Source organism: Crocodylus siamensis, chromosome 4 (genome assembly GCF_052110815.1).
Source record: "Crocodylus siamensis isolate JL-2025a chromosome 4, ASM5211081v1, whole genome shotgun sequence".
Classification (NCBI taxonomy): Eukaryota; Metazoa; Chordata; order Crocodylia; family Crocodylidae; genus Crocodylus; species Crocodylus siamensis.
Genome location: NC_143398.1, coordinates 110,739,328 through 110,753,716, shown reverse-complemented (window position 1 = coordinate 110,753,716; position 14,389 = coordinate 110,739,328). Strand labels below are relative to the sequence as shown.

Genomic DNA, 14,389 nt, shown 5'->3' with positions numbered 1-14,389 from the left:
TTTCATAGACATGAGGGGCTGGAAGGGACCTTCATGGGATTGAGTCCAGACGCCCTGCCAGAGGCAGGAAGTCTGCAGAGATCAAATGATCCCAACAAGATAAACATCCCAATGCCTTTTGAATGAGTTCAGAGTAGGTGCTTGCACCACCTCTGAGGGGAGTCTGTTCCAGACCCTGGACACTTGGACTATAAAGAAGTTTTTCCTTATATCGAGTCTGAATCGGCCTTCTAGAAGTTTGTGGCCGTTAGACCGTTATTCCTTGGGGAGCCCTGGTGAACAAGTGTTCTCCCAGATTCTGATGCCACCTGCCTTATATACCTTTAGGCTGCCACCAAGTCCCCCCGAGCCTTCCTTTTGCCAGGCTGAAGAGTTCCATGTCCCTCAGCCTCTCCTTGTAAGGCTTGATCTCTTGACCTGTGATCAAATGGGTGACTCTCCTCTGGACTCTCTTGAGCTTATCTACATCCCTCCTGAAGTGGGGGGCCCAAAACTTCCTTTGGGCAGGTGGAAAACTGATGCAGAGTAATAGTTTAGAAGATTGGCCTTTTCTTGGGCATCAGGTATCAGCTGCCCCATATCAGTCAGTCTCTCAGGGGGACCAATGTTGCTTTTGTTCTTCCTCTGATTTCCCACATAGCTGAAGAATGACTTTTTGTTATCCTTGATTCTGGTGGCTCGCCTGAGTTCAGTTACTGCTTTGCCTTTTCTGGACTGCTCCCTACAGGTACAGGCTAGTGCTGAATACTCCTCTTTGGTGATAATTCCAGTTTTCCATCTGGTGTCGGCTTTTCTCTCTTGTTTCAGGAGACCCAGAAGTTCCCTGTTGAGCCAAGAGCGCTTCCCTGCCCTCTGACTGCATTTCCTGTGGGACAGGGTGGACTTCCCTTGTGCGTTAAGGATTGAGTTCTTTAGGAACAGCCATTCCTAATGGGACTCCCCTTTCTAGGGAGCCGTGGTCCCTTAGTGCGTTACTGACCAGGCTCCTGAGTTTGTGGAAGTCAGCCTTCCCAAAATTGAGGATTTCTGTTTTACTGAGGGATTTTCCTATCCTGTGTTGGACAGAGAAAGTAATCGGATCATGGTTGCAGTCACCAAGCTTGTCCTTGATCCTCAGACCACTCACCAAATCATCCCCTTTGGCCAGAACCAGATCCAGCAGTGCCTCACCCCCAGTTGGCCCACAGACCTCTTGCGTCAGGTACAGGTTGTTAATACAGGCAAGAAAGTTATGCAGCAGGTCAGACTTGGCCATTTGTTCTTCCCACAAGATGTCTGGGAAGTTGAAGTCTCCCATGACTATCATACAACGGGAATGTGCGGCTTGGCCAGTTCCCTATTGAATTTGAGATCAAGTTCTTCTCGGTTAGGAGATCTGTAATAGGCTTCTATGAGTATATCCCTTTCCCCATGCTCGCTTCCCCCCCCCCGTATTTTAACCCAGAGGGTGTCAAGACCCCTTCAAACTGAGTTCATTAACCATGGAGGATAAGTGTACTGTTCCTTGACGTAGAGAGGAACACCCCCACCCCTCTTCCCAATACGGTCTCTCCTGTAGAAGGTATAGCCTTCTATCCCTACTGACCAGTCATAGGAGGAGTCCCACCAGGTCTCCATTATCCCTACAAGGTCATAATCTTTATTGGTCAGAAGAAGGGCCAGCTTCTTGTGCTTGTTACCTGAGCTCCTGGCATTTGTGTATAAGCAGTTGAGTCTGCCATGGGAAGCCCTAGGCTTCCTTATGTGATGGGACGTGATCTTTTCTTGGGCTTTCGTCAGAGTGGGTTCCCTTGGGCTACCTAAGCTGTTACTACTGTGATTGGCATGACCTGAGCTAGAACTATTGATTGACAGCCTGTCCCTCAGCAATCTTAGTTTAAAGCCCTATCGAGTAGGTCAGCTATTCTGGCCAAGATCTACCTCAATCAGGTAATGCACTGAAAATTGTTTTCATAGTTTCATAGTTTCATAGTAGCTAGAGTCGGAAGGGACCTAGGTAGATCATCTAGTCCGACCCCCTGCCTTGGCAGGAAAGAGCACCGGGGTCAGATGACCCCGGCAAGGTGCTCATCTAACTAAGTATTTAATTAAGTATATAGAGAAAATGGATCCCAATCATGATAGAGTTTAAATGTTAGCTCTATGGTTTAAAGTTAAAATGAGTGACTTTTCATTAGCCTCAGTACTAAAGGTAAACAGGCCATAAAGATATTTACTAGGGAAAAATTGAATTGTCCTGAGTATAGGGCAATAAAATTCTTCTTGCTTTGAATAAACCTAGTGTTAAGTCATTAGAAAGGTGATAGGCTGACCTAGGTAAAAGGTCATGATTATGCAAGTTATAAAGGCTTTTAGAGAACTTCTGATTATTTTTTTTTTTGGTCTTTTTTTATTTGTTCCGGAAGCCAGTGAGAACTAAATAGTTCTCAAATATCTGTTGTTCATTAACTGCTGTATTACCAACTTTCCTTTCTGCCCTCAGAAGAATTTGATTGCACATTCTCTTCTATTAATTTCATTTTCTGCATTGAAGAGCTTGAGCTACCACCAGATGTGTTCAGGATAAGTCACATAGTATGTAGAACCAAAGACTGTAAAGCAATCCTAAAAAATGTAAGAATGGCTTCTGGAGGCTTGAGCTTCATTTCCCCTTTATAAGCAAGTTTTAAGCTCATTACTGTAGACTGGGGGGTTGTCCACACACATCCTGCGGGCTGGATTCAGCCTGCAAAGATCTGATCAGGCATTGAGTGGATTTGTGACTCATAGCAGCACTTGGTCACTCATTCCCTCTGCAGTACTCCTTTCTTACAAAGGTTGCTGCTCAGCTGTACCTCTGCTTACTCTCACCTCAGTGGGGATGGAGATCAGTGATGAGAATAAGCATGAGCAGCTGGGCACTCTGGGGCAACCAGAGGCACACCCGGGCCTAGGGTCAGTGAGAACCTACTCAGGTAACTTCTGGAGGGACCGGACATATTTAAATCAGCTGGTCCTGACTGTCTCCACCCCAGAATGCTGAGGGAATTAGCAGAGGTCATTGTGGGACACTGGCATGGCTTTATGAGCACTCATGTTGTTCTGGCATAGTGCCAGAGGACTGGAAAAGAGCCAATGTGATTCTTGTTTTCAAAAAAGGGAGGAAGGAGGAACCAGGAAACTATAGGTCAGTCAGTTTTACCTCGGTCCTGGGTAAGCTTTTTGAGAGAGTTATCCTGGTGCATGTCCGCGAGGTGCCAGCAGGGGAGATGATATTTAGGGGCAACCAACACGGGTTCATTAGAGGCAGGTCCTGTCAGACCAACCTGGTGGCCTTCTATGACCAGGTCACCAAATCCTTAGACGCAGGGGGAGCAGTGGACATAGGCTTTCTGGACTTTCAGAAGGCCTTTGACACTGTCTCTCACCCCATTCTCATTAAAAAACTAGGGGACTGTGGTGTCAACAGCTGCACAGTCAAATGGGTCACTAACTGGCTGGAGGGCCACACCCAGAGAGTGGTGTTGGACGGGTCATTTTTAACATGGTGGGATATGGGCAGTGGGGTTCCGCAGGGCTCGGTCCTCGGGTCCACACTGTTCAACATCTTCATCAGCGACTGGGATGAGGATGTAAAAAGCACCCTGTTCAAATTTGCAGATGACAGTAAGATGTGGGGAAAAGTGAACATGCTAGAAGGGAGGAATAGGCTGCAATCGGACCTGGACAGCTTACAGGGGTGGGCGGATGAGAACAGAATGGATTTCAACACTGACAAGTGCAAGGTGCTGCACCTGGGGAGGAAGAACCAGCACCATACCTACAGGCTGGGAACTCCCTACTCATCAGTGCAGAGGCAGAAAAGGGCCGACAGTGCGGGGACGCAGTCAGGAAGGCCAGCCGTACCTTGTCATGCATCCACAGATTCATCTCAAGCAGGTCCAAGGAGGTGATCCGCCTCCTCTATGCGGCACTGGGCAAGCCGCAGCTGGAGTACTGTGTCCAGTTCTGGGCGTCACACTTCAAGAGAGATGTGGACAACATGGAGAGGGTCCAGAGGAGGGCCACCCGCATGATCAGGAGTCAGCAGGGCAGGCCCTACAAGGAGAGGTTAAGGGACCTGAACCTATTCAGCCTTACAAGAGAATGGTGAGGGGGGATCTAGTGGCTGTTTACAAACTGGTCAGGGGGGACCAGCAGGCAGTGGGGGAGTCCCTGTTCCCCCGAGCACTACCAGGAGTGACAAGAAATAAGTCACAAGCTGGCAGAGGGTAGATTCTGGCTATACATCAGGAGGCGCTACTTCAAGGTCAGGGCGGCTAGGATCTGGAACCAACTTCCAAGAGAAGTGGTGCTGGCTCTTACCCTGGGGGCCTTAAGAGGAGGCTGGATAAACACCTCGCCGGGGTCTGACTTGATGATCTGCTCAGGTCCCTTCTGACCCTACCAACTATGAAACCCCTGCAACAAATGTAGACTTCTAAAGGTATCAGGTATTGATAAAGAAGGTGACTGATGAAAAATGGAGGGGGTTTTTTCCCTCGAAGTGAAGCTGAACAAGTATTTGTAATTTAAAATATTAAAAGGGATTGGGGAGGGGAGGGATGTTCTCTGCTGCTTTAAATTGAAAGATTTATTTGTTTCAGATTGTAGTTGTAGACTGGTTAGCGACCACTGGTCTATCTCAATTGACTGGTTTGATCGTGGAGCCTCTGATAGTCTCAGTCTGTCAGAGGATCCATGATCAGGAGCAGCAGAATGCATGTGGCTGGGCTGCTGCCCCGTATGGGCTGGGTGAGTGGGGTCAGAGCCCAGGCAGCTTGTCTGAGAAGTAGATAGGGGGCGGGGGGGTGGGGCAGGCAGGGGCCAGGCATAGTAGATCCTGGGGTGCCAAAAAAGTGACCTTCAACATAAAATGGTTGGATACCACTGCTGTAGACTGTGCATTTTGCCTGTGTAGCATAAGCCATGGCATAGTTAGTGGCAATATTGTATTCTGTGAATCATTGAAGGCACACACCCATCTGTTGGGTGAATGACACATTGATGAACACATATCATTGTTAATTCAAAATTCCCATACCAATTGTTTTTGTTACATTTTGAGGGTAAGAACACCCTTCCGCTCCAATTTGGGTGGAGGCATTCTGGTCTGGGATCCAAAGACAAGTCTAATACAAGATCTGAATTGTATTATTTACAATTTCTATCATATCTATCGTCTGATCCCAGCGCTCTTTCCTGCCCAGGGCAGGGGGTCAGACTTGATAACCTACTGAGGTCCCTTCCGACCCTAATATCTGTGAATCTATAATTAATAAGCCTGCTTCTGTTTGCCATACATGGACTTGTTATTTTTTAGCTCTGATTTTCTACTCATAGACAGGTGTAGATCTTGCTCTGACTGACCCACTGTTCCCAGGCTATATTGTGACTCAGTTTAGCTAGCCAACTTCCCATTTCATTCTAAGTCAAGATTATTTTTCCATAGTTACCCTTTCCATCAGGTGCAAGTCATACATGTAACTCAAGCCAAGCACAAAGACCCAGGTGTTAGCAGTTTTCTTGGGCCTACAGTAGTGAGTAGTATACAGCATGAAACTTGGGCCTACATTACTGAGTAGCATATAACCAGACTAAGAATATACTATTCAAAACATGACTGAATTGTGATTAAGTGTTACTGTCAGACTTGGCCTTTCCCAAGATACCTAGGCCAAAGCTGCAGGAGCCTGGCTAAACAGCAGGCCCAAGAGTCTGTCCCTCAAACATTAGTGTATCACAACTGTATCTTAGAATATTAGAAGTAATGGCTAATGTAACCAGATGTATTCACTGCTATTTTGCTAAAGTGACTATTTTTGTATCCATTTGAGACCCAATATATGAAGACCTAAGATATCCCCATAGGGGAATGTACTCATTTGACTTGTATCCATGGGGACACAGCCCTACCTTGTGGCTTATCTGAAACTAACAATTGGTGGGCATGAGGGTCAAGTGAGAGTGGCTGTGGCTTCCCAACTGGCCTATTCCATGGTAGTGGGGAGGGACGGGGGCTCAGTGAGTCACCTGCAACAGAAAGCCTGCCAAATGCAGAAGCCCCTTTTGGGTCCCAATCCACCAGAGCCTATGGTTGAACAAATTGTTCACTGTTTGGGCCACAACCCCAGTCGCACCAAGAACGGAGCCAGGCTGAATGAGAAGCCCTCTTTGGGCAACTCAGGGAAGGTGTTGCAGCTCCATTTTTACAGATTGCGGTGATGGGATATAGTGGACAAAAATAGCATGCAGCTAGTAAGGGAGCGCTAGAAAAAGTAAACATGGAGAAGTGTTTAACTTCTTTTCCTCATTTTATTGAGGTTTGCCAAGATATTGTTCTTTCCCTTACTTTCCCCAAATGCTTAGTAATTTGATTGTAGTTATGTTGTTGCTTGGTTATGGCAATTTGGTAGGTTTCCAGGACACTTTCAAAATGCTTGTTAGGAAGGGATGGAGGAAGCCATGAGCTTGAGTTGTACAAATTACCAATTTGCTCAAATGATGAGTGAGACCTTGTGAGGGGGTAAAGCAAAAATGCTGTGTTTATTGACTATAATATTTAAAAGAGCGCTTGTACATGTACACACACACTCCCAATCACACTGCAGATGTTCTAGTTATGAAAGTATGTTGCTCAGTACTGCACTAGGTGGCCAGCCTAGGAGTATGAGATAAGGAGCAGGCATACAGATGCCCCTGTGCTCCAGTGAATTTTGCAGCATGTTACCCAATTTCTTGATGCTACCCCTTTTATAGGGGGCACCAAGTATTTGGTTAAACTTGTGGTACTTTTCCATATGTTAGTCTCATCCATCATTGTCTGAAGTGTTGCTCTTCAATCACTCTGCTTACAACAATCCTTTGTTATCACTGGTGTAGGCTGTGTCAGTCTCAAAGGTGTTACCAGATTCGCCCATCACTTTGGGGTGTGCTCTTTTATTATGGATATGTTTCTAGGATCTTTGTCAATCTATCCAGTGTGTTGCTTGTCTCCTAGTGTTTCTATATGGAGCTGTATCTCTCCCTTCTGTAAGTCCTCACCCCTAAGGGAGCTATCTTGAGGGACTCAGTTCAATGGGGTTGGGTTCCTCCAGCCACAATATCAGTCACATTGTAGCCTGTGCCTTCCTTCTAGTGTGCCCACATCCCCCCACATCCTAGTGTCATCAGCAAATTTGAACAGGGTGCTTTTTACCCCCTTCCCGAAGTCACTGATGAAGATGTTGAACAGTGCGGACCCAAGGACCAAGCCCTGCAGAACCCCACTGCCCACTAGATCATCTAGTCTGACCCCCTGCCATGGCAGGAAAGATTACTGGGGTCAAACGACCCCAGCAAGGTGTTCATACAACCTCCTCTTAAAGACCCCCAGGATAGGAGCCTGCACCACTTCTCTTGGAAGTTGGTTCCAGATCCTAGCCGCCCTGACCTTGAAGTAGCGCCTCCTGATATCCAGCCTAAATCTACCCTCTACCAGCTTGTGACCGTTATTCCTGGTCACTCCTGGCAGTGCTCGGGGGAACAGGGACTTCCCCAGTGCCTGCTGATCCCCCCCCTGACTAGTTTGTAACAGGCCACTAGATCCCCCCTCAGCCTTCTCATGTGGAGGCTGAACAGGTTCAGGTCCCGTAGCCTCTCTTCATAAGGCCTGCCCTGCTGCTCCCTGATCATGCGAGTGGCCCTCCTCTGGACCCTCTCCGTGTTGTCCACATCCCTCTTGAAATGCGGCGCCCAGAACTGAATGCCGTACTCCAACTGCGGCCTGACCAGTGTCGCATAGAGGGGGAGGATCACCTCCTTGGACCTGCTTGAGATGCATCTGTGGCTGCATGACAAGGTGCAGTTGGCCTCCCTGACTGCATCCCCACACTGCCGGCCCATGTTCATCTTGGAGTCAATGATAACTCTGAGATCCTTCTCTGCCTTTGTAGTGACAAGAAGGGAGTTCCCCAACCTGTAGGTATGGTGCTGGTTGTTCCCCCCGGTGCATCACTTTGCACTTGTCAGTGTTGAAACCCATTCTGTTCTCATCCGCCCACCCCTTGTAACCTGTCTAGGTCCAATTGTAGCCAGTGCCTTCCTTCTAGTGTGCCCACATCCCCCCACATCTTAGTGTCATCAGCAAATTTGAACAGGGTGCTTTTTACCCCCTTGCTGAAGTCGCTGATGAAGAAGTTGAACAGCGCGGACCCGAGGACCAAGCCCTGCAGAACCCCACTGCCCACATCCCTCCAGGTTGAAAATGACCCATCCACCACCACTCTCAGGGTGCAGCCCTCCAGCCAGTTGGTGACCCAATTGACTGTGTGGGTGTCGACACCACAGTCCTCCAGTTTCTTAATGAGAACAGGGTGAGAGACAGTGTTGAAGGCCTTCCGAAAGTCCAGGAAGACTATGTCCACTGCTCCCCTTGCATCTAAGGATTTGGTGATCTGATCATAGAACGACACAAGGTTTGTCTGACAGGACCTGCCACTGATGAACCCGTGTTGGTTGCCCCTAAGCATGAAATCCCCTGCTGGCCCCTCATGGCTTTGTGCCAGCATAATTTTCTCGAACAGCTTGCCTAGGATCAAAGTAAGACTAACTGGCCTATAGTTTCCTGGATCCTCCTTCTTCCCCTTTTTGAAGATGGGAACCACGTTGGCCCTCTTCCAGTCCTCTGGGACCACACCAGAGCACCACGAGTGCTCGTAAAGCCGTGTCAGGGGTCCTGCAATGACCTCAGCCAATTCCTTTAGTACTCTAGGGTGGAGATCATCTGGACCAGCTGACTTGAATATGTCCAGTCCCTCCAGAAGCTCCCTAACTAGTTCCTCACTAACTCTTGGCCTAGGTGCGCCTCCCCTGGGCCCCAGCAGGGGGGTGGCTGTTCTGGTCCCTACTTAGGAAGATGGAGGCAAAGAAATAGTTAAATATGTTGGCTTTGTCGTCTGGTGTGATGACCAAATTTCCTAACGTGTCCTGCAGGGGCCCCACATTACCCGGAACCTTCTTTTTACCCCCTATGTATTTAAAGAAGGACTTCTTGTTGTCCTTAATCCGGGAAGCTAGTTCCAGTTCCATCTCTGCCTTGGCCTTCCTGACTGCTCCCCTACAACCCCAAGCAACTGCAGTATAGTCATCCCTGGTGATGTCCCCTCCTTTCCATTGGGTGTACGCCTCCCTTTTAGTTAGGAGACATTACCGGATGCTTTTGTTGAGCCATGGGGGCTTGTGTGCCCTCCTGCTCCCTTTGATCCTCATTGGGATTAACTCCCTTTGGGCTTGGAGGATCATCTCCTTGAGGAGCGACTACTCTCCTTGGACACCTGGCTCCCCTCCCCTCTGGGACCTCGGTGCTTCTCCTTAGCTCATTGAAGTTTGCCCTCCTGAAATCTAGGGCTGCTGCCTTGCTGCAGGCCTTTGCCACCTTGCATGAGGCAACAAGATGGTGGGAGTCCCCGCCCTTCATGTCACGGGACCAAGGAGGGGAAAGTTACAGTACGCCCTTTTTGAAAAAAATCAGTCAGGTGATAGGGTGAACTTACTGCACATCATCGTGTGCATCACCTAAGTAATATAAGGGAGCGCCTAGCCGCACCCGAGCAAGGTCATTTGGTACCCGCTCCATTATTACAAGGGTTGCTAGCCTGATCATCTAGCTTCCGCCTCCCGTCCGCCATTAGCAACTGCCAGATGCTGTTTGTAATCACTGTGACATGTCAGCACGTAGTGCCGGTTGTAGTCTTCTCGTTTGCTTCTGTCTTCTCTCCCCCGCAGCTGCCGCCGTAGGTAATTAAAACCCTTCCATTTTTTTCATCACCCCACCTGCTCCTTGTCAATTGTTTAATCGCAACAACGTGCAAGCCGGATTTGCACGACCCCACCATCCGCTAAAAGTTCCAAAACTTTATCTCCGGTTCTCACTCACAGCAAGTAGTAGCATGGCATGGTGTCACGAACAGGATCGGGACATTTAGACCCGCTGGTCACCGCATGTCTGTGGGGCAGGGGATGCTGCCCCACCAAAGATGACACCAAATTGTAGGCGCACATGAGCTATCACTCCGCCAGTTTGGCCCCCAAAATGTGCTGGGGCTACTTGTCCTTAAAGAAAGGACAAAAGGAATGGGCTTTTGAGGGGTCACCCTCAGCCTTGGGATGCCTGTTGACAGACCCCAGAACTTTGTTCCATCCACTCGATGAGAGGCAGACAGTGTCTCTGAAGAAAGTTAAGGGGTACGGGATAGGAGACACCACCCCGGCACAAACCTGGGCGAGGGGGCTGTGGCACTTAAAGCGCCTTGGAGTCGATACGCCTGCGGATAACTACCGCTGCCCGCCCTTGAAGGAGGGCTCCATGGGACATGAAATGGCGGCAGATCTGATAAGTGACTTAGAGATACATGGAAAAACTGAACACAAGCGGATGGGGCCCACGTGGGATAAGACAAAGTGCTTGAGTATTCTGTATCGGCACTCTGTAAATACTGTGCGATTGTACACTAATTTGGAGTCTCAACTGCATGCTGTGGTGCAGTGGGCAGCCGATGAAGGCTGGGAGAAAGTGAAGCAGGAGGTGCCATCTCCCGGGAAGCCTGTGGCTCCGCCCTCAGCGCCGCCCCCTCCATACAACGGTCTGGAGGGCGGGCCGGTAGAGGAAGCTCCATCTGCCCTTTACCCAAAACTGCCATCTTCGCCTTCGTGCCACAGTCCATGCCCCCAACGACACCTGCTACGCCTACAGCCTACCTGATGAGTACCACGAAGATCACCATCGGGCCTGCAGGACAGCCAGTGACGAGCACCTCCTGGTGAAATAGGTCGCGAACAGAGATAAGTGACCTAATCACCTCCACGTCCCGCCACCTGGGGGAGCTGCCATTAGTTTGGCTGGGCCACATGGTCATAGACTTTGGTTATGATCGAGTGGACCAAGAAGAAAGCACAATGATGCTCCGTAGCCCCACCTGGGCCTCCGGATGAGGAGGTGTTAATGCTGCCATTCACAATGATGACTGGCCAATTCCCCTCCCAGCGCTAGTAGTTATTGCTTTGTCTATGATGCCACATACGGTCTATAAGGGGCCCAAGTCCGCCACCGGCAGAGGACGTGACCAACTGACGAACTATATAGTAGGGTTCAGTTATTATCACTGGGACCCAAATATTAATCCAAGAGGGAATCTTACTCCGGAACAACAGGTGGCCCTATACCCTCAGCGATACCTTTCCAATCCGGGCTCAGTCCCGGTACTACTGGCGGGAGTAAGTGCAGCCTGTGACCTTTATTGCCCTAATGATCCGACCTCTCGACTGTGGCTACAAACATTCTGCAGACACCCAGTCAGTAGCATGCCCGAGGCCCTCCATAAACTGCCTGTTGACTTCCCCCCCCCCCCCCCCCCAATCCGGTGGCCTCACTTCGGCTGTTATAGCCGTGTCCTCAGGCGGCTCCAATTGCTACACCGTAAGCCAACTGAAAGACCCCCCGCGATGCACACATAAAGACCACGCCATGTTTGGGTTCCTCCTCAATCAGGGAGGAACGAGGAAGCAGCAAATCTGCTGACTGGACCAGGAGATGCAAGAGAAGCTAGCCGCCGCCCTAGGATTCCAGTGGAACGATGAATACCAGGACAACTGGAAGTAAGAGAGAGGCACCCAAAAAACGAGTAGCAGCCGCTGACTCCGGAGCCCCACCCGGGGACAAGCAGCCATACACTGCAATATGGTACCACCACCCTTCTGACCCAACAGCTGTCCCTACGCCCCACCATACACTGCTGGACACAGGAGCACAAGTCAGTGTTATTACCCCCACGTTGCCCCATGTTAGTACGGGGGCCAATATCTTTGTCCAAGGACTGAATGCAATGGAAAGTGTTTCAGTAGTCAAAGTCCTAATCTCACCGTTCAAACCAGTGCGAGCAGCAGCAAGGTCATTCCGAGCTGTTTTGGGCACCCAAGTTCTGTTAGGAATGAGCAGCATAAGACAACTTCATCTTGGAAGATCCGTGTTACAAGCCCTCCCGATTAGAGAGCCCTCCATTGCACCGCCCTGAACTTCTCCAGAAAAACCTATGAAGTTCCAGCTGATGCCCGCAAAAGAACCTTTAAGGGCAAGCCTTAACAATTTATTGCAGACCCTTCTTGCGAAGGGCCAAATAGAAGTCGTTACCTAATCCAAGTACCTTTCACAAGGATGGGGCATCACAAAGCCATCGAACCCTACCCAAGCCCGACCGTTGTCAATTATAGAGCAGCCAACGATTGAATAAGACCCCTGGCCACCCCAGCAGCGCTGTCCATCACTCAACTACTTCACGACGTACGTTTGCACACGCAATCATGGGCCTACAGCATTGACCTGAAAAACATGTTCTTTTCCATCCCCTTAGACAATATGGAAGGACTTCTTAATATGTGCGTAAACGCAGTGATGTATAAATGGAAAGTATGTCCACAAGGCTGTCGCAATTCACCAGTGGCAGTGGTGGGGGCACTAGCGCCAGTTCTCGAAAGCATAGCAACCCCAAGCTCTGTGTACATCTATTCATACATAGAAGACATACTAATAATTGGTGCCCACCCTGCCATGGTGCAGGAAATAGGCGATCAAACGTGTGTGGCCCTTACTCAGGCTGGCTGGACAATTAGTATGGAAAAATCAGTAACTGAGCCTAATAAGCAGTTCACATTCCTGGGAATTACATTTTCGCCCTCAGGAATATCAATTGGAAGGCCTGACCAGTTAGCCACCTGGAGAGAACACCATCTGAAAACAAAAAAACAGTTCCAAGAATTTTTAGGGCAACTGATGTGGGCCCGACACTTCCTGCCGCCACGCTTGCACCCCTTTGTTCGACATCTTCAAAGAAAAACACGGGGACACGTCTGGCACTTCTGGGACAACTCTGACACAAAATTTAATTAACTCGTTGAGTTTTTCCGCATGCTACTGCACCTCCACAATTTCACACCGATGGAGCCCCTACAAGTCAGCTATAACTGGTCGAAAGACCAATTATCGGTGGTAGTGTGTAATGCCTAATGTGGTCCAATTTATTACAACTTTGCTGCCATTGCGGGCGAGCAACACCGGTATGGACTCGCCCTCGCTTGCCTGGTCCTCCAGTTGGCAAGCCTGCTTTCAGTACAGCACGGTGTTATTTACGGGTCTAGCGGCAAGACCTTGCCTGGCCTTAACCCCAGCAGGCCATCCGCTTGCTTTGGTGGCCTACCAGTAACTTGCGCTGGGCTGGTTAATGACATTTGTGCCAAGTGGGGCAGTTGGCAGTTCCAAGAAGACCCCCAGCCAGCACCAGCCTACCAGGACCGCATTCTCCTTTACGGAACAACTCAACCGGCATGGTTAGCGTCGGATGGGTCCACTAAGGGTTCCTTGAAGTACGGCGCTGCATGCCAGGCGTGTGACTGGACGGAAATCCAACAGATCAACTATGATACCAAGCCCAGGCATTGGAACTTTTCCGGTTCCTTAGTGTACTCCAACATATCTTAACAGCCCACATCCAGCCCAACTGCCGTGCATTATAGTGATTGACTCGGAGTACGTTTATAAAACCTGCACCGGTGGTGCAACCCCGACTGCACATATTCCTTTATGGGGTGCTGTCTTCAAGGTTATAGATAGTCTTTACCTGCCCCCCCCTTAGTAAAACATACATGGTTGTACCACCCTGAGACAGAACCAGTCCATGCGAACCTCGATGCCAAGCTCCAGACAGCAATGGCCAGTGTCTCCACACCTACCACCTCCTTGTCGGACCACCTTGTTCAGTGGTTACACAAGTTCTGGGGTCACCCTGGTGCTGACAGAGTGTCTTGCTGATGGCAAAGACTAGGGGGTAGCCCAGCCGAAGCACGAGCCCGTCAGTGGGTCGCCGCCACCCGGAGATGTGCTGCCTGTCAGGCCAGCAAGCCCACTGCCACAAAATGCCACGAAAGAGGGGTTTTTGCCTCCGTCCATTTCCATCCCGATTAAAACCTGGCAAATCGATCTCGTTGGCCCTCTACCGGGAGCAAAATCCCATCTGAAAGGGGTAGTTGCCGTTGACATAGGAACTCGCAACGTGGCCTGTGTTCCTCTTAAACGCACCACGGTGAAAGATGTGCAAGATGCACTTCAACGGATAATTCAGTGGTGGAGTGAACCTGTCGAATTACAAGCAGACATAGGACCCCCCTTCACTAGCAGGTTACTAACCCAGTTTGCCATGGCACGGAATATTATGCTTCACATGCATCTTCAATATCACCCAGAGAACAATGGAGTAGTAGAAAGAGCTGTAGGTCTCTTAAAACAAGCCCTTCTAACTGCAGGAAACGGCAGTTACAAAGGATGAGAGCGACACTTACCCCA

The 14,389-nt window shown here is 49.5% G+C and overlaps 1 protein-coding gene across 4 annotated transcripts in view; it reads left to right on the top strand.

The window, feature by feature from the left end:
• The window catches only part of RESF1 (retroelement silencing factor 1), a 55,748-nt gene that overhangs the window by 24,466 nt on the left and 16,893 nt on the right, over positions 1 to 14,389 (top strand). The gene's annotated exons all lie outside the window — the stretch shown is intronic.